Source organism: Rhinolophus ferrumequinum, chromosome 10 (genome assembly GCF_004115265.2).
Source record: "Rhinolophus ferrumequinum isolate MPI-CBG mRhiFer1 chromosome 10, mRhiFer1_v1.p, whole genome shotgun sequence".
NCBI lineage: Eukaryota > Metazoa > Chordata > Mammalia > Chiroptera > Rhinolophidae > Rhinolophus > Rhinolophus ferrumequinum.
Window position 1 is genome coordinate 55,869,595 of NC_046293.1, and position 25,880 is coordinate 55,895,474.

Below are 25,880 nucleotides of genomic sequence, written 5' to 3' on the forward strand. Positions count from 1 at the left end.
TAGTCTAATCCTGGAATGTTACAGTTTTGGATTTGTACAATGGACTGAATGTTGCTGTTTCCCCAAATTTCAGACGTGGAGATCCTAACCCCCAATGTGATGGTATTAGGAGGGGGGCTTTAAGAGGTAATTAGGTCATGAAGGTGGAGCCTCATAAATGGGATTAGTGCCCTTATAGAAGGGACTCCAGAGAGTTCTCCCTCTCCACCATGTAAAGACACAACTGAAAAGTCAGCAGTCTGCCACCTAGATGAGGGCTTTCAGCAGAACCCAACCATGCTGGTACCTGATCTCAGACTTAAAATGCCAAGGCGTTGAAGGAATATTGAAATCACCAACAATTCTGGAAGTTGAAAGAGTGATAGACAGCCAAGACTTAAAAGTTTAAAGAAACTAAAGTAACCTAGGGGAAGAGGAAATAAAGAAGGAACACATGAAGGGCTAGTTTGGCAGTGTAATCTGATAAAATATAATTTAAAAAGGACACTCTTCCTCTAAGTCCAATGGTACCAAAGGGTGTTGGAGTGATAACTACATTCAAGAGGGATGCAGGAGAAACATTGCCATTAGAGGACAGCCAGGTTGCAGTTATGAGACAGGTTAGTTAACATGTTGTTAGGTAGACAGGAAGGTCCCTGGTGGAATAAACAAAAGACAGCCATATCCTGAAACTCCAGTTTCTGAAATGGCTCATTCACTCCAGGACAAAATGTAATGGCTCCTTGAGGTTAATAAGTTATCTCATAAATCCATTTTGGCTGGACAAACGGAGCAGATCTAATAGATAGAAATGGGTTCGTTAATTCCTTTAGGATGGACAAACAAAACAAACCTGATAGACGAATTCCATTAGAAGGTGTCAGCTCCCTTCTCCAAACAGACAAGGAAAGATATAAAAATAAGAGCCTTTTTGCCCCAGGTTGGGCACCCCAGTCGGGGACCCTCTCTCGTTCCGAGAGCTGCGACTCTTTGCTTTTAATAAACTATTCTCTTTTACAATGCCTTGCCTCTCCTTGGTCCGTGCTTCCATTCTTTGGTTTCATGAGACAGGATCCCGTCACTCACAGAAATTTCCTACATCAGTTAGAGCAAGAAGGTGAAAGGAATGTTCAAAGAAACTGAGGATATAATGGATTTTGCAGACATTTGATCTTGAGTTCAGTTGTGAAAGAATTTCAAAAGATGGGACGGGGTATAAAATGGAGTTAGAAGCCCTGATGTACAAACTGTAGGAATATTGGAGTCCAGGATATAAGGCATGTCTGGAGAACCTTGGATTCCCGTGATAACTGACATTACCAGGGATAAAGGGCATGATGATCTCAAAGGGGATGGTGGTAGAAGAGCCTGTGAATGTTGAGAAGAGTGGGGAGTCTTGCCAGAACATGCAGAGTTCTGGGGTTCCCACTTGACCTCTGCTAATAGACAACAGTAGGGAGACATACAGAGGGGCTACATACAGAGGGGTTCCTACCTTGAGGATACCTCTTTTTTTAATTATAAGAATATATATTAAAGTGTACAATTTTGAGTCTCTCTTGACTTCTCAGGAACCTCCAGACTTACAAAGGGGCATTCTTAATTCCTAGCCAATGGGCAACTGCCTTGACCCTTGCAGATGCCAACAGAGGTCTTCACAGAAGTGGTTTTATTCCTAGTAGCTTTATCTTGATTCTTGTTTGATAAGTAATTTAATGAATGAATGCATCAAGTTCCAGATCCATGAGGGAAATAATTTTTTACTTCAGAGCACCTCAGATCAGTTGAGTTCTGTGTTTCCAGGTTGTTAGGTAAAGCAACATGGAAATAAAACTAACATCTAACTCCCTCATAATATCTAGCATATTTCTATATAGGTAACTTTAAGGGCTTTGAAATCCTCAGGAAAATGCCAAAGAAGCCCTTATGTTTCTAGATTTTCTGTTCAACATGTATGGCTTATTGCATGATGCTCATGAACAGAAAACTGATTAAGTACTAACATATTTATAGTTTTCATCAATATGAGGAAAGAGCAGGGATAAATGTCATAATTGGTCAATTATTTCTATATATTTTCTGTCAAACTTCATGCCAGCTATAGTCCCATTTAAGCTTTATCTGTTTAATTCTTCATATTAGAAAGTGATCCTGAAGTAATATTTAACTCAATCTATGCGTATTTTAGCTTTTAAACTTCATATCTTAAAGTGACCGTGCTAATATTGCATTGAACTTTAGTTTTCTAGGACAACCCAAAGTTTACAAAATGTGAGGCTGCAGAAAGAAATATCTAAATGCAAGAATAGTGTAAGGCTACCTTCATCATCACTGAAATTGAGGACATTACTAAGTGCCACGTAAAAATTGTGAAATACACACACACACACACACACATACACACATACACACACACACACACATGCACGCACGCAGTCTGGAAATGGTATGAAGAGTCTAAGATATCATCAGGAATCCAGGCTTTTAAATTTTCCACTCCTCCATCCCCAGAACCCTGTTTTTATGGCCTAAGATAGTTGTTGGAGTTCAGGCCATTACATTCATGTTCCAAGCAGCAGGCTGGAGGATTGGAGAGAAAGAGAAAAAGAAGGCATGCCAGCAATCTTTTAAATCAGTCTGCCAAAATCTGCCATACAACCTTTTTACTTGCATCTCATTGGCAAGTACTTATGTGGCTATATATAGCTGCCAGAGAGACTGGGAAAAGGGAAGTATTTAATCCAGGTGATTATGTGCCAAACTAAAATTCAGATTGTATAATTTAGAAAGATGAAGAGATGTTGGGATAGGTAGCTAATAGTCTCTACTTCAGACATGTTCACATATGATTTTTAAAAAGTGGGAAACAGTGCAGGTCTCAGAAACAAGCTACTCGTTACAAGGGGTGGTTGGAAAAGGGGTAGAAGGAGAATGGGAATGGGTAATATGGATAAGGATAGGGTTAACACTTCTTTGAGAATACCTTTTAGTATAGAACTACAGTAATGCTTCACATGTCCTTCCCAGTCCTCCCAAAATAAATTATTCAAGCTAGTGAGAGTGGGGAGGGAACTCAAAGTGGAATAAAAACAGTAACACATGAACTTAACTATATTATAAATAAAAAGCAATCACATTCGAAGAGTGATGAAAACAACTACCCTAAATAACTTTAGAAAATAGTATCTAGGTTAAAGACAAAAATAGGGCAGCCGGATGGCTTGGTTGGTTCGAACGAGTGCTCTGAGCAACAAAGTTGCTGGTTCGGTTCCGGCATGGGATGGTGCGCTGCGCCCCTGGCAACTAGCTTGAAAACGGTGACTGGACTTGGAGCTGAGCTGCGCCCTCTACAACTAGACTGAAGGACAACAACTTGACTTGGAGTTGATGGGTCCTGGAAAAAACACACTGTTACCTAATTAAAAAAAAAAAAAGACAAAAATGACTACATAAATGCTGTAATATAGTTAGTAAACATGTTTTCCATAGAAATGTGGGTTAGTAATTCTCTCTCTCTCTCTCTCTCTCTCTCTCTCTATATATATATATATACATATATATATATATGTATATATGTATATATATGTATATATGTATATATATACGTATATATATTAGAATTTAATAAGTAAAAATATTGTTTAAAATGAAACTTGTGAAGTCTACTTTGGCTTTCATCTCTAAGGAAGTGTTCTCCTTCAAGACCAGGATGACCCTTCTGCCTGTGTTCTTAACCTCATTGTCTTCTGCCTTTTAGAGGACTATGCATTTTCAGCTTGTGCCTTTAATTTTTTCATCTGCCTACAAATACAATACGTATGCTTATCTTCCATCTTAAAAAACAAGGCAAAACCACAACAAATCCTTTCATGCTGTGGTCTGCTAAACTTTTTCCATATTTCTAAGCATAGTCCACACTTATTGTTCTTACTAAAGACATTTTTTCAATATCCATTCACTGGTTCCCACCCTCCCCAAGCTACAAAAATATACTGAAGGTCACTCAGTTGCCACATTTAAAGGCCTTAAAAAATTTAAGTCCCCATTCTTGACCTCTTTAAAGCATTTGACATGGTTGACCAATCCTTCCTTTTTCTTGAAATGCCTCTCTTCTAGTTCTTATCAATCTCTATGACTGACTGGCCTTTCTCTATCCTTCACTGACTCTCTGCTATTCTCTAAATATAGGTAATCTCTCAAATTCTATTCTTGGAGCTCCCTTCTCCACCACCAGTGGCTGCTATACTTTCATGATCACAGGACCTTGTTGATGTGTGTGTGTGTGTGTGCATGTGTGCGTGCGCTTGTGTGGGCGTGTGTGTGTGTGTGTGTGGTCAATTCTCATTATTTACAGTAGTTATGGTCTATAAAGTCACCACGAGCACCGAATTAGCATATACTGAACCGTTGCTCCTAGGAGATATACAGGGTTAGATTTCCTAAAAGTCTCTGGTCACGTTTTTATCACTGATTTGTACATAACCTTGTTTTATCTGTGTTTTTGTTTAAAAATACTTTATTTAATATGTATTGTTGGTTCATTAACATTAAACTCACCACCAGCAGCACTGTAGCATGCCTGAACAAAGCTTATCTAACACACGTATTTTCTCTATCAGGCACATGACAGCATTCTTGCACTTAGGAAAACTAGACAGCACTTCAGCACTACACATGGGGGGAATTTTAAACAGTGCAATCAGTGACAAAACCTACAAAATGCAAAAAACATGTCACTAAGTATACCACAAAAACGCTTGTTTACAGTATGAGAGCGGAAACAACCTCACCTGGGAACAGGCCCATCAGGCAACTCAGGGTTTTCACTGCCCTGCCCGTGTCTGTGGATGACCATGAATTCACAAATATGGAATCCGTGAATGATGAGGATTGACTGTATATACATACATATTTATAAATTAAAAACTTGTGCTACCAGTTGTTAATATACTTGTCTTATGTATCTGTCTCCCTCAAAAACAAACAAACAAACAAACAAACACAAAACACCTTGAACTGCTTGATACAAAACTGACTTTTATATCTCCATCCTAGCAGCACACTGTTGAGGTTTGGGGAGTTCTCACCTATGCCTGTTGTATGTAATCCAAAAGTTCCTGAAAATATGCAACAGCAGGGACCTACCAGTCAAATGCATAACATCCTTGAAACAATTACTCTTGATTTCATTTTCTACCTTAGTGAACTGCGTTCACTATATAGAAAACTTCAACTACCTTACCTTAGTTTCTTAAATCCTAGAGAAATTCCTATGTAGTCAGGTCCCTATTCCTTATTCTTTGGACCCCACCCAGAGTTCTCCATAGTAGGCCAGAAGCAGACAAGAAACTTGGAGGTCCACCAGTGTTCTCCCTTCTCTAGTTGATTTATATCTATCCTTAGATTTTCTTAAAGGCGAAATTATAGTCCTCTGCTTGCCTAGGCAAGAGAATATGGGTGGAGGGGGAAGGAAGGTGGACAGTACTGTTTTACTTCCCATTGTAAATTACATCCTATCAATAGTTTTCTGTATTTCTATGATAGCTTTAATACAAACCATATTGTAATTTCTGGGTGGTTACCATGGCCCTTCCCTAAGTTGGAGGTTCAGAGAACTACTTTTGATTATATTCTTTGCTTTCAAGGAGGAAGGGAAGGCATAGCGGAAGTTAGTTTTGGGGTGGCTGGGGGCAGAAGCTTGTGTAAATTCCAGCTACTTCATCTCTAGTTTCTTTCCTTAGGGTTTTCTCAAGTTCCCCTATTCTTCTGCAAATATTTGTGACAGCAAACAGTTACCATGTGTTTTCCGTATTTAGTGTTTTTCACAGTTCCTGGAATGAGAAGGAGTGAAGGAAAAAATTTTTTTTTTTTTAAAGATAGGAAGGGTAAAAACGATTGCTCAGTCTTAGCATCTGGCTAGTGTATCTCCTGGAAAGAGAAACAGGAGCTGTGCCCAATTAAAGTAATCCCCATTATAATGGATCTGTTCATTTCCCGTCATTGTGGTTTCTCCCTGTGATTTTGGTGGAGACCTTCCTGAAATATTTCATCAATAATAGAAATTACCAGAAATGTTCAGTGGGGAAGTCAAGAGTCCTTAATATTGCGTCCCAAGTGACTCTTAAAGGCTTGTTTCATTGTTGAAGACACAAGCAATTGTAGATTGCTAACCACAGCCCTTTAGTTTTAATTTTAAATAACAAAAGAGGATTTATTTATTTATTTGCTCCTTAACACAACTCTCCATCATACAGTTGGCCAAGAGCAGTTAGCAACTTTCATCCTTAATTTGTGTCCTCTGGGAGCTGATGCTTTCCCAGTAAAGATCACTAACTGGATTTAGGCAATTTTGCCTCTTTAACCCAGAGTTGTACCCAAATGGAAAGACAGAGAAGATCTGAATTGATGATTTCTATGAACTGGATCAATAAATTGATGGGACTGCAGAGTCAGCTCTTGGGACAGAGGTCAGGAATCTTTATGCTTAATTCAGAAATCAAAAACCTATTTATTATAATCCTGATGCTTGATCAGATACTGGTTTGAAAAAAAAAACAACTATAAATGACATTGGAGAATTCTGAACACAGATTTAGTATTCAATGATTAGTGGATTATTGTTAATTTTGTCAGGTTTAATTATGGTATTATGGTTTTGCAAAACAATGCTTTTTTTTAATTCAAGCATCTCATATTTCTATTACTGAATTGAGGTTGTTTTTATTACCTGAATGTAATTAGAGAAGTCTGTGATCTTCTTTAAGGTAAGTGAGACTTACCCCCAAATTTTTTTCCTTCAATTTAGTTTTCAATTATAGTTGAATACAATATTAGTATACAACTTAGTGTACAACATAGTGATTAGACCTTACGAAGTGATCACCGATAAGGCTAGTACCCATATGACACCATACATAGTAATTATTACAATATTGACTATGTTCCCTATGCTGTACTTTACATCCCATGACTGTTTTTTTTTTAAATTTTATTGGGGAATATTGGGGAACAATGTTTCTCCAGGGCCCATCAGCTCGAAGTAGTTGTTCTGCAATCTAGCTGTGGAGTGGGCAGCTCAGCTCCAAGTCCAGTTGCCATTTTTAATCTTTAGTTGCAAGGGGCACAGGCCACCATCCCATGTGGGAATTGAACCGGCAACCTTGTTGTTGAGAGCACGCGCTCTAACCAACTGAGCCATCCGGCCGCCCCTCTGGAAGCTCAACAGCAGCTTGTTGTCTTCAATCTAGTTGAAGGCAACGAATTGAGCCATCCGGCCGCCCTGAAACACTTCACTTTTAAAACGGTTTCTTCTGATATTTTAGGGCCTCTTCTCCCTGCTGAGCTTGGGGAAAATGAGATATCATTTTAGTAATATGTTATGGGTAAAATATAATGAGAAAAGTGAATCTCAATATATTCCCAAAATATAGAAAAACAAAAATAAAAATGTTTTTCCTCAGATAAGTTCTAAACTATATTTAACTTCCATTTCATGGACAATTGGGAATTGACTGCAGTTCCGAATGTAGTTCTTAAGAAGCTTGGTATTTTGGTATATTCTCCGTCCAGTAAGTGTAGGTTTCTAAGTCTCAGGGGAGGGAAGTAACCTCTTTGCACCTTACACCCAACTTTAAGGAGTAAGATGTTTATGTGTAAGAACTGTTCTCCTGTTTGGCTCAAAATGAGACACATTCATGGAGTATTGGAAAAAGTGAGACACATTCATGTTTTCTTATATATGTAGTCAGAAAAAAATTAAAGATCTGTGTACCTGGATTTCTTTCCCTTATGCTAATTTAGTGAAAAATCTGTAGTTGGATAAGACAGACCCAAATCAGCCACGTATTTTACTTTACTGCTTCAAACTTTTTTGTAGCCATCTCAAGGACAGTCTTCTCTTTACCTAAAGACATCTCCCAAGGGTGTGGCCATTCTATCTAAATGCCTGTGGCCCATCATATTTCAATTAGCCTTTGTTGCATAACAAACCACCACAAAACCTAGTGGCTTAAAACAACAATTTAAAAAAATTTCTTACTATTCTGTGGGTTGCCTGTCTACAGCTCTGGTTTTTCTGCTCCATGTGCTATCAGCTGGGGTCACTCATATGACATTCATCTGGAGGCTCCGCTGAGTATAAGTGATCCAAGACGGCCTCATACATTGGTCAGTTGGTGTTTACTGTTGGCTGGAGCTTTTCTCTCCACATAATCTCTCTAGCAGGATACCTGGACTTTTCTGCAAGGCTCCAAGAGAATGACACATGGAAGCTGCCAAGTCTCTTGAGTCCTAAGCCCCAAACTGTCACAGCTTTATTTCACCCACATTCTTATGGTTAAAGCAAATAGCAACACCAGTCCAGATTCAAGGGGTGGGGAAATAGATGACATCTCTTGATGAGAAGAGCAGCATGCATATATAGGAATGGCAGGAAGTATTGGTAGCTATCTTTGCAGAAAATCCACCACACATGGGGAAAGAGAAGACTAAAAAAAGGAGAAACATGAAATGAGACAGGGAAAAAAACAATATAGTAAGCTTGTACAATGCTTTTGTGAGTTAATTCTTGAAATTCAGGACAGCTAGCCGAAAGCTTATGTACATTTGTTTCAAGAAAGGAAGGTGACATCATGCATTTTGTCTGTCCACCTTGTTCTTAAGTCCAGAATTTGTATAGTCATATATTATATAATACACAATTCATATTTATTATATTTTATATATTTATATTGTTTTATATATTATGTATATTATTTGTTTTATATAACATAATTAATATTTATCATATATTTATATATTAACGGTTGTGTTTAGAATGTAGGTTCTCAAGAACAACTGCTTGAATTCAAATCCTTTACCACAAGTTGGGCCGTTACCTAATTTCTCTAAGTCTTAGTTTCCTCATTTTAAAATGGGCTTAAAAGCAATACTTATTTTATTGGGTTATTGTGGGGATTAAATAAGATAATGTACTCAGCATACTGTCTGGAAGATAATGAACACTGAATAAATGTTCGTTATTATAATTAAATCTATTAAGTCAGTCCTCATTTGATAGAGACTATTCTTCTGGAATGGGTCAGGATTACAGGTAGTCTAAGGTAATTATTTTGGCCTTCTGGGTTAAGAACTCCATAACTTACTTTGTTTTTTTCCCCTGTGTTCATAGACAGACAAAGAGAATATCAAAACTGTAATGTTTACAATAGGTGAACATTAGAGGTCATTTAACCTTCCATGTAATGGACAAATCCTCAAAGGATCTCAACAAAACCTAACCTCTATTTGAGGTATTATTATCTAATAATAATGCTTAACATTTGTAGACTATTTTGAAGTTTATAATGGCTTTTCATATCCATTATTTAATTCTCACCATTCCATGAAGTATTATCCTCATTTTACACTTAAGGAAACTGAGACTCGAGGGTATCAAATTACATTCATATCCAATATTACATAGCTATTAAGTGGCAGAATTGGTATTTGTATCCGGTGTTATAATATCTATAATTTAAAGTATTTTAGTACAGAGAGTGAAATATTATGGATATGTCAAAATTACACTCTAGGTGCAGCTAGCCTTCTAATTGGGAATTTACACTGCAAAGGGATTACCAGAAGCATTTCAGCTGTCTTAACTCTCATCAACATTACATATTTTGTTTATTAATCTAATGAATGTCAAAAATTGATTTATAATGGAGATATTAATGGATCGTTAATTGTTGATGGTTGTTAGAAATGGGCTCTCATTGAAAATAGTGGTATTGTGGATTGGCTAAAATAATTAAAATGTTCCCAATGCTTACATGAATTGGTAATGGTACATGAAATGAAAGAAAGCATTTCAGTTAAAATTTAGCAAGATCTATAGCCTATGTCCTTAGGGATGGAACCTGACACTCAGCATCTGAAAGGTTCAATGTCTTGCCATTGCAGGGGAGGATTTGTGGTTGACTGATGCCAACCCTAAGGATAATGAAATCCTGATTTTGTAGTATTATTGCATCTCTCGATTGAAGCTTCATGCCAAATGTGGTGGAATGATGGAACATAGTGCTTGGAGTTTTAAAATTGTTTTATTTGGCTTGCTTGGAAATATTTAATATTAAATGTCATTTTAAAAAAAATTTATTGGAGAATATTGGGGAACAGTGTGTTTCTCCAGGGCTGGTCAGCTCCAAGTCGTTGTCCTTCAATCTAGCTCTGGAGGGCGCAGCTCAGCTCCAAGTCCAGTGGCGGTTTTCAATCTTTAGTTGCAGGGGGTGTAGCCCACCATCCCATGAGGGAATTGAACCGGCAACCTTGTTGAGAGCCGGAGCTCTAACCAACTGAGCCATCCGGCTGCCCTAAATGTCATCTTCACAATTTTTTTTTCCATTTACACTTGACATTCGATATTATTTTATATTAGTTTCATGTATACAGCATAGTGGTTAGACATTTATATAATTTATGCAGTGAACCCACGATTAGTGTAGTACCCACCTGGCACTATACTAGGTGTTGCAACATTATTGGGTATATTCTCTATGCTGTACTTTACATCCCCAGTGACTACACCAATTTGTACTTCTTTTTTTTTTTTTTTTAAGATTTTTATTGGGGAAGGGGTACAGGACTTTATTGGGGAACAGTGTGTATTTCCAGGACTTTTTCCAAGTCAAGTTGTTGTCCCTTCAATCCTAGTTGTGGAGGGCGCAGCCCAGCACCAGGTCCAGTTGCCGTTGTTAGTTGCAGGGGGCACAGCCCACCATCTCTTGTGGGAATCCAACCGGCAACTTTGTGGTTGAGAGCCCACTGGCCTATGTGGGAATCCAACCGGCAGCCCGGAGCTCCAACCGCCTGAGCCACCCAGCGGGCCCCCAATTTGTACTTCTTAATGCCTTCACCTTTTTCACCCAGGTCCCCCCAACCCCTCCTCACCCTAAATGTCACCTTCTGACTTATAAACTTATGCTCTTTTTATTACATCACTAGCTGTTTCAGCTTCTTTAATATAAACTATAGTTTTCTTTTTCTTTGTATAAAAACTATCTACAAATCTCACTTATACAGATGCAAAACACCTTACTGGCGAGGCAGTTCGGAGGTGAAGGGGAAGTCTGTTTAGCACGGAGTACTGGCGCCGGGGAGGCGGCTCCCCGGCGTTGGAGCAGGCTCGGGGGAACCTGTGGGCCAACGCAATTCAGGCCGCACCCTCAGGACAGCCCGGGACTTCTCTCGGGTCTTCCCAGACGCCACTGAGGACGGTGTCTATGAGCTCCCAAACCTGACTCTGTTGGAGCAGATGAGCTGGAGAATGTCCTGCCCAGCAGCGGGAGGTGCTAGTGGAGATCCAGTACCTGCGGGAGGAGCTCAGTGAAGCCACGAGCGAGGTGGAGGGTCTAGAGACTGATGAGAGCAGTAGCACCTTGCAACGAACCGGAAATAGCCATGGTTCGGAAGAACTTCAAACATGGACCCCAAGAAGGAGTCTAGTTCTTGGTGGAGAACGAACTTCTCCAGGACACAACCGAGGAGATCACCTGTTTCCTGTACAAGGGCAAAGGCCTGAAAGAGACAGACATGGGGAAGAGGGAAGAGCTGAGACTGGCAGTGCTCCAGGCCTTTGCAGATCTGCAAAAGTTCACCGACCTCAATCTGGTGCAGGCCCTCAGGCAATTTCTATGGAGCTTCCCGTCTCCCCGCTAAGGCTCAGAAGATTGACCAGATGATGGAAGCCTTCTCCCCGAGATGCTACTGCCTGTGTAGTCCTGTAGTTTTCCAGTCCACGGACACATGCTACGTACTGTCAAGTCGATCGTGCTGAACACCAGTCTTTACAATCCCAACGTTTGGGACAAGCCAGACCTGGAGCACTTTGTGGCATTGAACCCAAGCATCAACAAGGGCGAGACCTGCTGAGGATCTGCTCAGGCTCATGAGCCCTTCAGGATTCCTGAGGATGATGGGAATGACCTGGCCCACACCTTATTCAACCCGGACCGGTAGGGCTGGCTCCTCAGATACTGCCTGTTTTGAGTACACAACACACAAGACACGGAGAGGAATCATCATCTCCCAGAAGAATCTGAGCACCCAAGAAGTGGACAACTCCTGGAAACTGCTTTGAGCTTTACATACCCAATGACAAGGGGCAGCTCATCAAAGTCTGCGAAACAGAGGCATATGGCTGGTTGGTTGAGGGGAACCCATAGTGTACTGGATCTCTGCCCCCACACAGGACGAGAAGGACAAGTAGATCAAGTTCATCCAGGCAGCTGTGAACATGGGCCCCTTCTATGGGATGCTGCGGCAAGGAAGAAGCAGGTTTCTGTCAAGAAGCAGCAGGAGCAGCCCTGCTCCCTTGTTCCCAATTATTTATTAAGGAGCTGTCCCACCCTGGTGGCTGGACCCCTGGGCTCAGCGGCTGCAGATGCTGGTTTCCCCTTTGCAAAATTCACAACCTCTAGCACTTCTCTCATTATTTGTAATTAACAACACACTGTTGATAATTATTCATTATTTAAAAAAAGTAGGGAATTAAAAAAAAGTAGGGAATTTTCTACTTTGCGGGGCAGTTATTCTAAACAAAATATTAGCAAAGAATAATACTCTACAACTAAGTAAAGATTATTTTTGGAATGCAGGGATGGTTTAATATTAAGAAAATGATTATAATTTATTATAATCATATTAAGATTATGATATTAATAAATGCTGGAAATTTTTCAATAAAAGTCATCATTTATGAATAACAATATAAATAATAAATAATAAAATAGGTCTAAGTAAATAAGAATTCAAAGAAACAATTTAAATATAATAAAAAATCCAAACAAATAGTAAATAGGATCCTAAATGGTAAAACACTATTGCATTTCAGTTAAAATCAGAAACTTACAGGGATACCCCATTACCATTTATTATTTTGTATTTAAATTTTTCTTTTTTATCAAAGTTATACATGCACATGGTTTAAAGAGTCATTTAATTCTAGAGGTGAGAAGTCCGGCGGAGTGCATCTGCGCAGTGCATAGTCTTTAAAAACTACAACGTAAAAATGGCTTCCAAAAGAGCTCTGGTCATCCTGGCTAAAGGAGCAGAGGAGATGGAGACCGTCATCCCTGTAGATGTCATGAGACGAGCTGGAATTAAGGTCACCGTCGCGGGTTTGGCTGGAAAAGACCCCGTACAATGTAGCTGAGATGTTGTCATTTGTCCTGATGCCAGTCTGGAAGATGCAAAAAAAGAGGGTCCTTATGATGTGGTGGTTCTGCCAGGAGGTAATTTGGGTGCACAGAATTTATCTGAGTCTGCTGCTGTGAAAGAGATACTTAAGGAACAAGAGAAGAGGAAGGGCCTCATAGCTGCTATCTGTGCAGGTCCTACGGCTCTGTTGGCTCATGAAATAGGTTTTGGAAGCAAAGTTACAACACACTCACTTGCGAAAGACAAAATGATGAATGGAAGTCATTACAGCTATTCGGAGAATCGCGTGGAGCAGGACGGCCTGATCATCACGAGCCGGGGGCCAGGGACCAGCTTCGAGTTTGCTCTCGCCATTGTCACGGCGCTGAGCGGCAAGGAGGTGGCCCAGCAGGTGAAGGCCCCGCTGGTCCTTAGAGACTAGAGCACAAGTACCGCAGTGGGTCACAAATAGGCCGCTTGTCATCACTTTCACTGAGTTCACTTTAAACAGAAGTGGGTGGTTACTCTGCGGATCCCTGTCGTGAAGTGACACCACAGATTCCTCGCCCTACAGTTGGGTCCCCACATATCTGAACCGTGATTGCAGAATAAACAACACTTAGCAAACTAAAAAAAAAAAAAGAGTCATTTAATTCTATAATACATGCTTTGAAAAAATATTCCCAGGTCCTCAGTCCCTATCTCCCCTTTCTCAGAGACAACCTCTTCAGTAGGAAAACATAGAAATCAATATGATTTTTTTACTGTAGCAATAGGCACCTAAAAAAACAAATAAGAATATTCCATTCCCAGTAGTGCCAAATGTATAAAATACTTAGAAGCTAACCAGAAAGTTTACAGAAACCAAATAAGTATGTTTATTGCTCATGATGGCAAAAACCTTGAAACAATGTGAATGTCGTCAATAGTAATTGCTGACTAGCTATGCCATGTTCCCACTATCACTATGTACCTAACAAAAACAGTTATACCAGTTGCTTTGAATAGATTTCTATGTAGGGTTGAATAAGAAAACAGGCAGAAAAATGTTTAAGACACTATTTTTATAAAGCAGTTATTCTAGAAGTCTCTGTGTGCACTGAAAAAACAGTAACAAGAGACTTTTGTAGAATATTTTTGCATATATATATATATATATATATATATGTAAAATCCTTCCAGCAAAGCAATTAGTTCCCTCTATTAAATCTCTTTCCTGGCTTAATCCTGGCTTCCACAAAACTCAACAAATTTTTGTTCACTCCAATATTATAATGAGAAGTTATCATTCACAGATGAGACATTATATAGATATTACTGTCATCAGTAAGTGGCCAATTTTAACATTACCAAATTGATAAAAAAAAATTTAAAGATAAAAAAAGATAAAAAAATTTAACATTACCAAATTGATTTAAAAAAAATTGATAAAATTTTTTTTTTTTACCAAATTGATAAAAAAAAATAAAAAAAGATAAAAAAAATTTTGACATTACCAAATTGATAAAAAAAATTTTTAACATTACCAAATTGATAAAAAAAAAAATTTAACATTACCAAATTGATAAAAAAAAAAGATTAAAAAAAAAGATAAAAAAAAAAAAAAAGGCTTGGCTAAGTTTATTGCTTTCTGTGATTAACTGCCCAGTGGAAAATTTACCATCATAAGGGAACAGTTTTTTTTTTAAAAAAGAAAGGTAACAGATTCCGTTTTAATTCATTCTAGTTCTAATATGGAACAATGCTAAGTATATATGTCCATTCTTCTATATAATAACTTTGAGAAATTCACCAAGGTGGCAGCTTCGTATCCCTAGAACGAGACAATTAACCATGAAGAGAAGCTGTAGCAAAATTAAGTGGCCCTGGAAGTATTATTTGAAAATGTATTTTTCTTCCTTAGAAGTTACTGCCAGAACTTCATTATTCCTAACTTGATTTTAATCTGTCTTCTCTATAAAGTGCAAAGAATGAAATAATACAACAAATGAAATACAAAATGAAATAACAATACAAAATGAAACAATACAAATCCAAAGCAGCATAAGACACACAGATTTTCAGCAAATTAAAATTTTGCTCTAAGTAAATCGTCAATTGACAATAATTGTCAGTCAGGAAGTAAGGAAATACAGTAACTAGGTTCATGATCTAATATGCACAGCTTTAGGCATCGCTCCTATTTACTCTGTTAACCTTCCCAATGCTTGGAATTATGAAAATTATCAGAATTAACTTCTACTTATATTTGATTAGGCCTAGCCCTACCTGCTCCAAATTGAGGATTGCCTTACTTGATTTCACTGTCATCTTCAAAACTGGGTTTTTTTTTAGACTTAAAAACAAAGTATAAGAGCTTTTTCTCAACTATGCCCACACTCTGTGAGTGGGAACCCTAATTCTAAGGTATCAAGGACAAATATCTATAAAAGGAAATAATTAAAGACTATAACCTATGTGACTGGGGCCTCTTCCCAGTCCTACTTGAATAGAAGTAGGACATTGCTCTCTACCCAAGACGGAGTAACAGGGATTTGAGATAATCTAACAACAACAAAAAAATCAAACAAACAAAAAAACTGGACAAAATATATGAAACAACAGTTTTCAAGATATTGGAGTTCAGGTAACAAAGGATAGTGATTCCTTAAAGATGAGAAACAAATGAAGTGAACTCCATGCTTGTTCCAGTTTACTGCCTGGAGAGAATTTCTAGGTCATGGCACAAGGAAGAACGTTGGAGGAAACTGGTGGTCACCCTGACTTAAGGAGATGGAGGTTAAGGTGGGTAGAGAGCACCCACCAGAAAGGAGAGAACGATACACAGGGACTTCTAGAGATCTTTAGAGGTTTCCCCTTTGAGTCTTCTGCTGAGTACTGTTTAGTACATGTATGTGATGAAACCACTTACTGGGGAAAGAATCATTTGAAATGATTGAGAGCAATATCTGAATCTCACATAAGACCAGGAATAGTGCCTGTTCCCACTAGCCAGAGTTAAAAAAAAAAAAAAACCTCACAATTCACTAGGCAGAGTACTTAGAAGATTTTGCTTGAATAGTGGGAAAAAATTAGCTCTAGTTTAGTTGAACTCTGCTATGGCCCCAACTAACAAAGTTTAAAAGCAAGACCCAAGGTTTATGGAAGGCTTTTCCAGCCAGAGGACATGCTAAAGTGAAGCTCCGGGCTTCAGGCACCATCTTAACATAAATAACCAGAGTTCCTATTTAAAAAAAAAAAAAAAAAAAAGCAAGACCCAAAAGTACCAAACTATGTCAAAGTAATTTAACTACACCACCGAACAAATCTCAAGAATATTTATAGGAATACAAAAATATCCAAAACCCAACAAAGTAAAATTCACATGTGGGGGCACTCAATCTAAAATTAACATATACACAAAGAAGTAGGAAAATAGAATCCATTATGAGAAGAAAATCCAATCAACTGAAACTAATTCAGAAAGTATACAGATGTTAAAATTAGTAGACAAGGATATTTTATTTTAACTTTATTTCATGTTATTTATTTCAGTTATTTTATTTCAGTTATTTTAACTTTATTTCATGTGTTTGAGAAGCTAGAGAAAATTCTGAAAAGATGGTGGAGTAGGAAATACCACAGATGTCTACCCACCTAGAAAAAAAAGGATTGGCACAATCTGTCTGATGTAACTATTTTGGAACTCTGGAGTCTATTGAAGACTTGCAACTTCCAAGGAAAGGCTTGGAAGTAAACTGTAATTAATTTTGGTCAATTTTAGCTCTTAACACAGTAGTAGCAGCTACCCATCCTCCACTCCCAGCCCCATGGCAGGCAGCTGTGTACAAGTTCTGGGAGCGGCTTGCAGGCAGCTTGTGGGATCCAGAGTGGGCAAACAGGACTCTCCTCCAAATGTTGGTGATCTGTGTTCTGATCTCTGATTTTTGCTTCTGATCACAGATGTGCAGACAAAAACACGGTGGGTCATTGTTGTTGCACCTCCCCCTATTGTTGCAAGTCACTTCCCCTCTGGCTGAAGTTACTTCCAGAGGATTTAAACGACTGGTAGCTCCTTTTTTTCCTCCCCTTTATTTTTCTCTTCCCCCCTTTGGAAACCAGACAAGAAAGACAACAAGCACATTCTAAAGCAACTGCATATATGGGGAAAACTAGGACATGACTGCATATGCCCAGAAAAAAGTACAGGCTTAGAAAAGGCAAGAGACAACCTTAAGTTTACACCTACACTGATCCTTGGCATAGAGATAGATTGCAACAATAAAAATACTAGAACAATAGCAAATCTGGGGAAAGGGAGAATCTAATTTCCAGAGTTACCACATTATTAGATTCAAATGTCCAGTTTTCAACAACAACAACAAAATCACAAGATATATAAAGAAACAGAAAAGTTTGGCCCATTCAAAGGAAAAAAATCAACAGAAACTATTATTGAAAAAGATCTGATGGCAGGTATACTAGAAAAATACTTAAAAATAACAGTTTTAAAGATGTCAAAGAACTAAAGGAAGATGTGGAGAAAATCAAGAAAACTATGGTTGAACAAAATGAAAATATCAATAAAGAGATAGAAAACCTAAAAAGAAGCCAAAAAGAAATTCTGGAGCTGAAAATTACAAAACTTAAATGAAAAAAAAATTTGCTAGAGGGATTCACAGACAATTTAAGCAGGCAGAAGAAAGAAACAATGAACTTGAAGATCAGATAATGGAAATTATTGAGTCTGAGGGACAGAAAGTAAAAAATATAGAAGAAAAGTGAACAGAGCCTCAAGGATTTGTGGGACAGCGTCAAGCAAACTAACATGCATTGTGAAAATTTCAGAAGAGATGGAGAAAGGGGCTGAGATATTTGAAGAAATAATGGATGAAAACTTCCCAAATTTGATGAAAGGCATAAATACAAACATCTAAGAAAGGATGAATTCAAAGAGACCCACACAGAGACACATTACCTTCAAACTGTCAAAAAGCCATAAACAGAGAGTTTTAAAAGCAGAAAGAGAGAAGCAAGCTGTCACATACAAGGGATCCTCAATAAGATTATCAGCAAATATCTCATCAGAAATTTCGTAGGCCAGAAGGCAGTGGGTTGATATATTCAAAATGCTAAAAGAAAATAAACTGTCAGCTAACTTCCTGTGGCAGCCCGTGAGTTTATAACCACTGCCGCCCTCCCCCCTCAGCTCCAGAGGCACAGCAGCAGTGGCAGCAGAGTCCAAACACCTTGCCTCAGGTGTCTGTGGCCTGGACACCACCCTTTTCCTCCCCTTCCCAGGTTCCAGCTGGGCGGGAGGCTAAGTCAGATTTTATCAAGTGGGCAACCTGCTGCAACTGGTTCTGCCTGGATGGACAGCCTGAGGAGGCCCCACTCCTGGGAGCCCGGACTCAGGCCTATTCCTACCGTGGGTACAGCTCCTTCCTTTCCTCAGCAGGCTCGGATCCAAGCTGCAAAGTCTGTGGGGCCAACTTTGTAAACATGGCAAGAGAACAGACCTTATTGGACTGTAAGAAAATTCTGCATGACCTGTTTGAGCCCTGCCTCTGCCTTCTCTGCCAAAGATTCCAAGCAACAGCCTTTCAGTGGGAGGAGCTCATAAAGATGAAGGTGAAGGACTGAAGGGACTATTTCAACCTCTATGACATCTCTACCAAAACGTGCCTGGAGAAAGAGGACCTGGGGTTCTTGGTGCTTGGTCAGCAGCCTGTAATCTCCCAGGAGGGCAGGACTCAGGCCCTCCCCTTGTCCCAAGACTTCCCTGCGCAGCAGGCCTTGCTGACCCAGACTCATGCCAGCACAGGACCTCCTAACTCACCCAGACTCCTTTCTTCACCCTCACGAGCCACCTTTGTTCCCCCAGCCCAGGCTTAGGAAATTCAGCCGGCTACTGGCCATGCGTCTCAGGACCAAAAACCCATCTGGAGAGCACAGCCAGAGCACCTGCTGAGGATGAGACCCAGTCCATCAATTCAGAGGGTAGCTGGAGGGCCTCTGAATGACTTGACCAACCTGGAGGACATTAAAGGTCTGACTGTGTGGCAGTTGAAAGTGATCCTGGCTCACAACTTCGTCAACTACAAGGGCTGCTGTGAGAAGTGGGTGCTAATGGAGAGGGCGACGTGGCTGTACAAGGACCAAAAAGGACTCCAGCACCTGGTGTGTGGTGCTGAAGACCAAAACGGGGGAGCGTGGAGGAGAATCCGTGTAAGATCTGCATGGGCTCACCCACTGACTGTGTTCTGCTGGAATGTGGCCACACGGTAACCTGTACCAAGTGCAGCAAATGAATGAGTGTCCCATCTGCCGGCATTGTGTGGTCTGAGCCATGCTTGTCTTCCGATTCTGAGGGCTTGATACCAGCTTCTTCAGTGCCTTATAGGGACATAGCATGAGCTGTTTGGGCTCAGGCTTGGCCAGCTTGCAGAGGAGCAGGCTAATACAAAAATTTGCAGTGTTCCCAAGACCAGGGCCATCAAAGATACTATGTCACCTCTGGACATGCCTGTCTTGCCACAGAGAAGCACTTCTTGGCTGGCAGAGCCCAAGGTAGTGAGAACTGCTACAGATTGCCTGGGCAAGTCCCTGTTTTTTTTTTTTTTTTGTTTGTTTTGTTTTTTTAAAGATTTTATTGGGGAAGGGGAACAGGACTTTATTGGAAACAGTGTGTACTTCCAGGACTTTTTTCCAAGTCAAGTTGTTGTCCTTTCAGTCTTAGTTGTGGAGGGCGCAGCTCAGCTCCAGGTCCAGTTGCTGTTGCTAGTTGCAGGGGGCCCAGCCCACCATCCCTTGTGGGAGTCAAACCAGCAACCTTGTGGTTGAGAGGATGCACTCCAACCAACTGAGCCATCCGGGAGCTCAGCGGCAGCTCAGCTCAAGGTGCCCTGTTCAATTTTTCAGTTGCAAGGGGCGCTGCCCACCATCCCTTGTGGGAATCAAGGAATTGAACTGGCAACCTTGTGGTTGAGAGCCCACTGGCCCATGTGGGAATCGAACCGGCAGCCTTCGGAGTTAGGAGCATGGAGCTCTAACCACCTGAGCCACCGGGCCAGCCCGGGCAAGTCCCTGCTTTAATGATCTTGGGTGATGATGGTAACTGAGAGGACTTTACAGAACTTGGTCCATATCTTTCTTCCTCCCTGTATCCTGCCCACTCCCCTTAGCTGCTTCCCTGTGTTTTACCAATCAGAAGTCTTGGTAGAAATGGTTCTCTTCCTCCTCAGCACATTTGGATGTATTTTTGGTCTCTCTGGCTTTTTGTGCTTTAACCTACCTTTGCTAGTGTTTCTTGCTATATTGCCTAAAATCCATTTGTTTCTTCAGACTGAAAAGATGTTAGCTTATCAGACCAATAGTGATCCTGCTATTGAAAAACTTCAGTCATTAAGAGTTGCTTCCTTAAGTGCTGGGATTGGAAGCTATCAGTCCCCCGACCTGACGTTGGGATCCAACAAAGCATCTGGTTCCCAACTGCTGGGAAATTCCAGTCTGTGTGAGAGATGGCGCATGGATCATTTCTGCTGCTGCTCTGAGGCCTGACTTTGCGCCATCCTTAATTTTAGTTTCTGAGGAAACGGAAAGTTTAGACCAAGGGTCTAACACCTTAAAACTTTCTGCTTAATGGCTTTCTGTTTAACTTTGACTTCTCCAACAGATAGGAGTTTTAAACCACTTTTTCCTGAGAATGAAGTCTCTTTCCCATGAAAAATTTAAATATATTCTCACTGAATGCATAGACTTGGGCAAAGAGACTTGTTCTTCCCTAGCCAGACTTTTCATGAAGTTCCTGGAGACCAAATGTGTAAGACAGAGCACCTAACAGGTATCAGAAAGTACTGTATGAAGCTGGTTTCAGCCCTTGAGCAGACAGCTGGAAGTCTTAATTCCCCAGGTTGGTGGGGACTCTCTACTCCCTTTCCTTTCTCAGTCTACTGATTTGGGGGCGGGTGAGGAAGAAGCATTCTCTAGGCCCTTTAGGAAGGACCATGAAATGAGTAGGTCAGATTCTTGAGCCCTCTTCAGGTCCTTACATGACTGAAGAGCCAAAGGGCTAAAGAAAATTTTGCTGGAGCAGCTTAGCCAAGCACAAACATACATGTTATCCGAAGAGCTGTGTGCTGTCATTACCAATGGATGAACTATATAAACCCTAAACACTTGAGGACTTTAGCAGATCCTCCTCCCTCCCCCCACGCAGCCAAGATCTCAGATTAGAAGAACCACTCATGATTCTGGAAAGCTGTGGGAAACCTATTTATCAGTACAGACATACTTATGCTTTCCCTCCATCAACTACTAATCCCCTTTGGGGAAATGATTTCATCAAGCAGTTGTCAGCTAAACACTGGGCCATTTACATTGACATTATATCAAGTCCTGGATGATTTGATTCTGGGTGACAGCATTTGTAGGCACTGGGGGAATTGAGATTTCCCTGTGAAGACGTCTTTCTGCTGGACAGTAAGTACTACAGTTTACAATCCTACAAGTTTAGCAGAGGATTCAGCTACTCCTCAATTGCAACTTAGTTAAACTCTAGCAATAACTTCAGGGTAGAGGATGACTCTTACCCAACTTAAAACTTGCTTTCTCTGCTGAGGCTTTACCTACCTCTTCCTACCTTCCAATTTCCGTCCTAGACATACATGAGTTAAAAATATCCTAATGGTTGGTTAGTAACCTAAGAATTAGAACTGATGCCATTTATTCATTTTGGAGACTGGCCTTTAAGTCTTCTAACCTCTTTTGGTGAAGGTTTTAAGGTGTCAAGCAATGCTGATTTTTTTTTTTTTTTGTATTTTCTTTGTTATTACTCCAAATAAAGGTTGGGAATTCCAAGATCCCATTTCAGTTACCTATCTAGCCTAAGTAGAAAACCTGATTTTTTTATCCTTGAATACTCCTTCCTGCCCCTCACAGACCCTTGGTCTTAATTATCATAGAATCATCTAATTCTAAACCTATTCTGCGGCTTTTGTTTTTTATTGTTCAGAAGTTTCAGTTGAGACATTTTAAGACTTGGAGAGCTAACTGGTTCATAATACATTGGAGTACTTGGATTCAAACTAGTAAAAATAGTGCTCAATATGTTGTATAAGTTTGTTGAAATCTTTTGGATGTGAAATGTTACGTCAAGTGGCTTATATTAAGATTCTCTGAGACTTACTTGGGTGTTAAACCGAAATGTGTTCTTTTTTTGTCACAAAGCTCTGCTTTGTAATTTTGTAATAAAGTTTCAATATAGGTGCCAAAAAAAATAAATAAAAATAAACTGTCAACCAAGAATCCTATATCCAACAAACTGTCTTTCAAAAGTGAGACTATACCCATTAGAAGGCAACTATCAAAAACCCCCAGAAAATAGCAAGTGTTAGTGAGAATGTGGAGAAATTGAAAACTTTGTGCACTGCTGGTGAGCATGTAAAATGAGATAGCTGCTGTGGAAAACTGTATGGTGATAACTCAAAAAAATTAAAAATAGCATAATTTTATGATCCAGCAATTCCACTTTTGGTATATACCCAAAGGAACTGAAAGCAGAATCTCAGAAAGATTTCATGTATCATATTCATCATAGCAACATTATTCACAATAGCTAAAATGTGGGAACCACCCAAGTGTCCATTGACAGCTGAATGGATAAGCAAAATGTGGTATACAATGGTGTATTATTCAGCCTTAAAACATGGATGACTCTTGAGGATGTATGCTAAGTTAAAGAAGCCAGTCAAAAAAGACAAGTACTACATGACACCATTTATATGAGGTACTTAGAGTCAAAATCAGAGACAGAAAAGTAGAATGGTAGTTGCCAGGGACTGAGAGAGGGGGTGAATGTTTCTTTCTTGAATGGGTAGAGTTTCAGTTTTGCAAGATGGAAAGAGTTCTAGAGATGGATGATGGTAATAGTTACACATTATGAATGTTATTATTTAATATCATTGAACTGTACACTTAAAAATGGTTAGGGTGGTAAATTTGATGCTACATTTTACCATAATAAAAAAATTGGGGGCGGCTGGTTGGCTCAGTGGTTAGAGCACAGTACTCATAACACCAGGGTAGCATGTTCGACTCCCACATGGGCTAGTGAGAAACAACAGCTTGAGCTTGGAGCTGAGCCGCAGATGGGAAGCCGGTTGGATCAGTGGTTAGAGCGCAGTGCTCATAGCACCAAGGTCACCGGTTCGATTCCCACATGGGTCAATGAGCTGCACCCTCCACAACTAGATTGAAAACAACGACTTGACATGGAGCTGGACAGACACATTGTTCCCCAGTATTCCCCAATAAAAATTAAAAAAAAAAAGGAAGAAAATTGGCTGTTTAAGCAAAGCAATAACCATAAACTACGGGATTAAATCATACATAGAAGTTAAATGCATGACAAAGACCAAGAAGGAAGTAATGGAAAACATATTGTTGCAAAGTTCTTAATGCTATGATGGTTTCTTAGCTTTAATACCACATGTACAAGCAACTAAAGGAAAAAAGAAGATAGATCAGTAAAATTTTAAAATCTTGTGCTTCAAAGGATACTATTCAGAAAGTGAAAAGACAACTCACAGAATGGGAGAAAATACTTGCAAACCATATATCTTATAGGGGTCTAGCATCCAGAATATATAAAAGACTATTACAAGTCAACATTAAAAACACCAATAACCTAATTTACAAATGGGCTTTGAAGATATATTGATCTTCAAATCCTGTTTTTCAGGATTTGAAGATGTATTTATCCAAAGATATAAAAATGGCCAATAAGCACATGAAAAGAGGCTCAACATCAGGCATTAGGGAAATGCACATCAAAACTGCAACCAGATACCAATTCACACCCATTAGGATGGCTAAAATAAAAAGACAATCACAAATTTTGGTGAGGATGTGGAGAAACTGGAACTCTTACACATTACTACTGGTGGGCTGTAAAATAGTAGAGCCACTTTGGAAAATACTTCCTTGAAATGTTGAACATAAGAGTTACCATATGACCCAGCAATTCCACTCCCAGGCATATGCAGTACTGAAGAGAAATGAAAACTTATGTCCACACAAAAATCTGTACATGAATGCCATAGCACCATTATTCATGACAGCCAAAAAGTGGAAACCCCAATTCCATCAACTGATGAATGGCTGAAGAAAACGTGGTATATTCGTATAATTGAGTATTATTTGGTCATAAACAGAAAATACATACTGATACATCCTATGACAGATGAAACTTGAAAACATTCTGTTAAGTGAAAACAGCCAGACACAAATGCCACAAATTGTGATTCTATTTACATTAAATGTCCAGGACAGGTAAATTTATAGACAGAAAGTAGATTAGTAGATGCTTAGGGTTGGAGTGGGGAAGCATGGGTGGAAATGGGGAGTAACAATGGGTATTGGGTCTCTTTTTGGGCTGATAAAAAACATTCTAAAATCGATTGTGGTGATGGTTGCACAATTCTTACTAAAAAACATTGAATTGTATATATAAAGGTAAATTGTATGGTATGTGAATTATATCTCAATAAAACTGTTAAAAAAGCGAGTTACATGAATTTATACATGTAATAAAATTGCATACAATACCACACACACACACATCTCATAAATGAGTACATGTAAAAACTGGTGAACTCTGAATAATGTCTACTGACCATACTAATGTGAACTTCCTTTTTATATACTATAGAAAAGATGCAATCATTGGGAGAACTACATATATTGTACTTGTGACCTCTGCACTATTTTTGCAACTTTCTGAATCTATACTTAGTCAAAAAAACTAAATGGATGGGGAAAAGGTATACAATACTAAAAGTTTAAGTGATTATATTAGTAATTAGCATAAGTAGATTTCACAGCAAAAATTATTGCCAGGAATAGTCACTTAATAGTGATAAAGGGATCAATTCAGCAAGACATAATAATCCTAAATGTTTATACGCCTTACAGAGAGCTTCAAAATACATGAATCAAAAAATTGAGTTGTAATAAAATAGAAAATTCCACAATTAAAATAGATTTTTAACATTCCTCTCAATAACTGATAGAATAAGTAGACAAAAAATTAGTACAAATAAAGACTTGAACATTACCAATTTAACCTAATTCACATTTATAGAACACTCCACATAACTACACACACTCTTTTCAAGTGCACAGAACTTCTACTAAGATAGACAATATCCTGGGCCATAATACAAGTCAATAAATTTACAAAGATTCCAGTTACACAAACTATGCTCTAGGGCCACAATAGAATTAAATTAGAAGCCAATAGCAGAAAGGTATCTAGAAATTTCCAAATATTTTCAACTAAACAAAACAGTTCTAAATAACCCATGAGTCAATGAAGAAATCAGAAGGGAAATTTAGAAATGTTTGAACTGAATGAAAATATCAAAATTTGTAGGATTCAGTAAGGTAGTATTTTTTGGGAAATTAGTACTAAACTTATTTACTCAGCATTTAAAAGGAATAAACTATTGACTCACACAACATGAATGAATCTCAATTATTCTGAGTGAAAGAAGCTAGATAAAAGTGTGTGTTGTATGATTCCAATTAGATTTTTAAAAATTCTAGAAAATGCACTTATCTCTAGTGGCAAAATCAGTGATTGCCAGGTGGGGAGAGGGATTACAAAGGTGTATCACGAAACTCTTTAGGGTGATTTTTTATTTTGGTGATGGTTAATGGGTACATATGTCAAAATTTATCAAATT

At 39.0% G+C, this 25,880-nt stretch overlaps 3 pseudogenes; all 3 read left to right on the forward strand.

The window, feature by feature from the left end:
• LOC117028831 (cytohesin-2-like) overlaps positions 1-12,462 on the forward strand; it is a 20,306-nt pseudogene extending 7,844 nt beyond the window's left edge.
• A 513-nt stretch (positions 12,463-12,975) lies between these two features.
• LOC117028955 (protein/nucleic acid deglycase DJ-1-like) lies at positions 12,976-13,601 on the forward strand (annotated as a pseudogene).
• A 1,923-nt stretch (positions 13,602-15,524) lies between these two features.
• LOC117028832 (E3 ubiquitin-protein ligase rififylin-like) lies at positions 15,525-19,504 on the forward strand (annotated as a pseudogene).
• Positions 19,505-25,880: the final 6,376 nt, after the last annotated feature.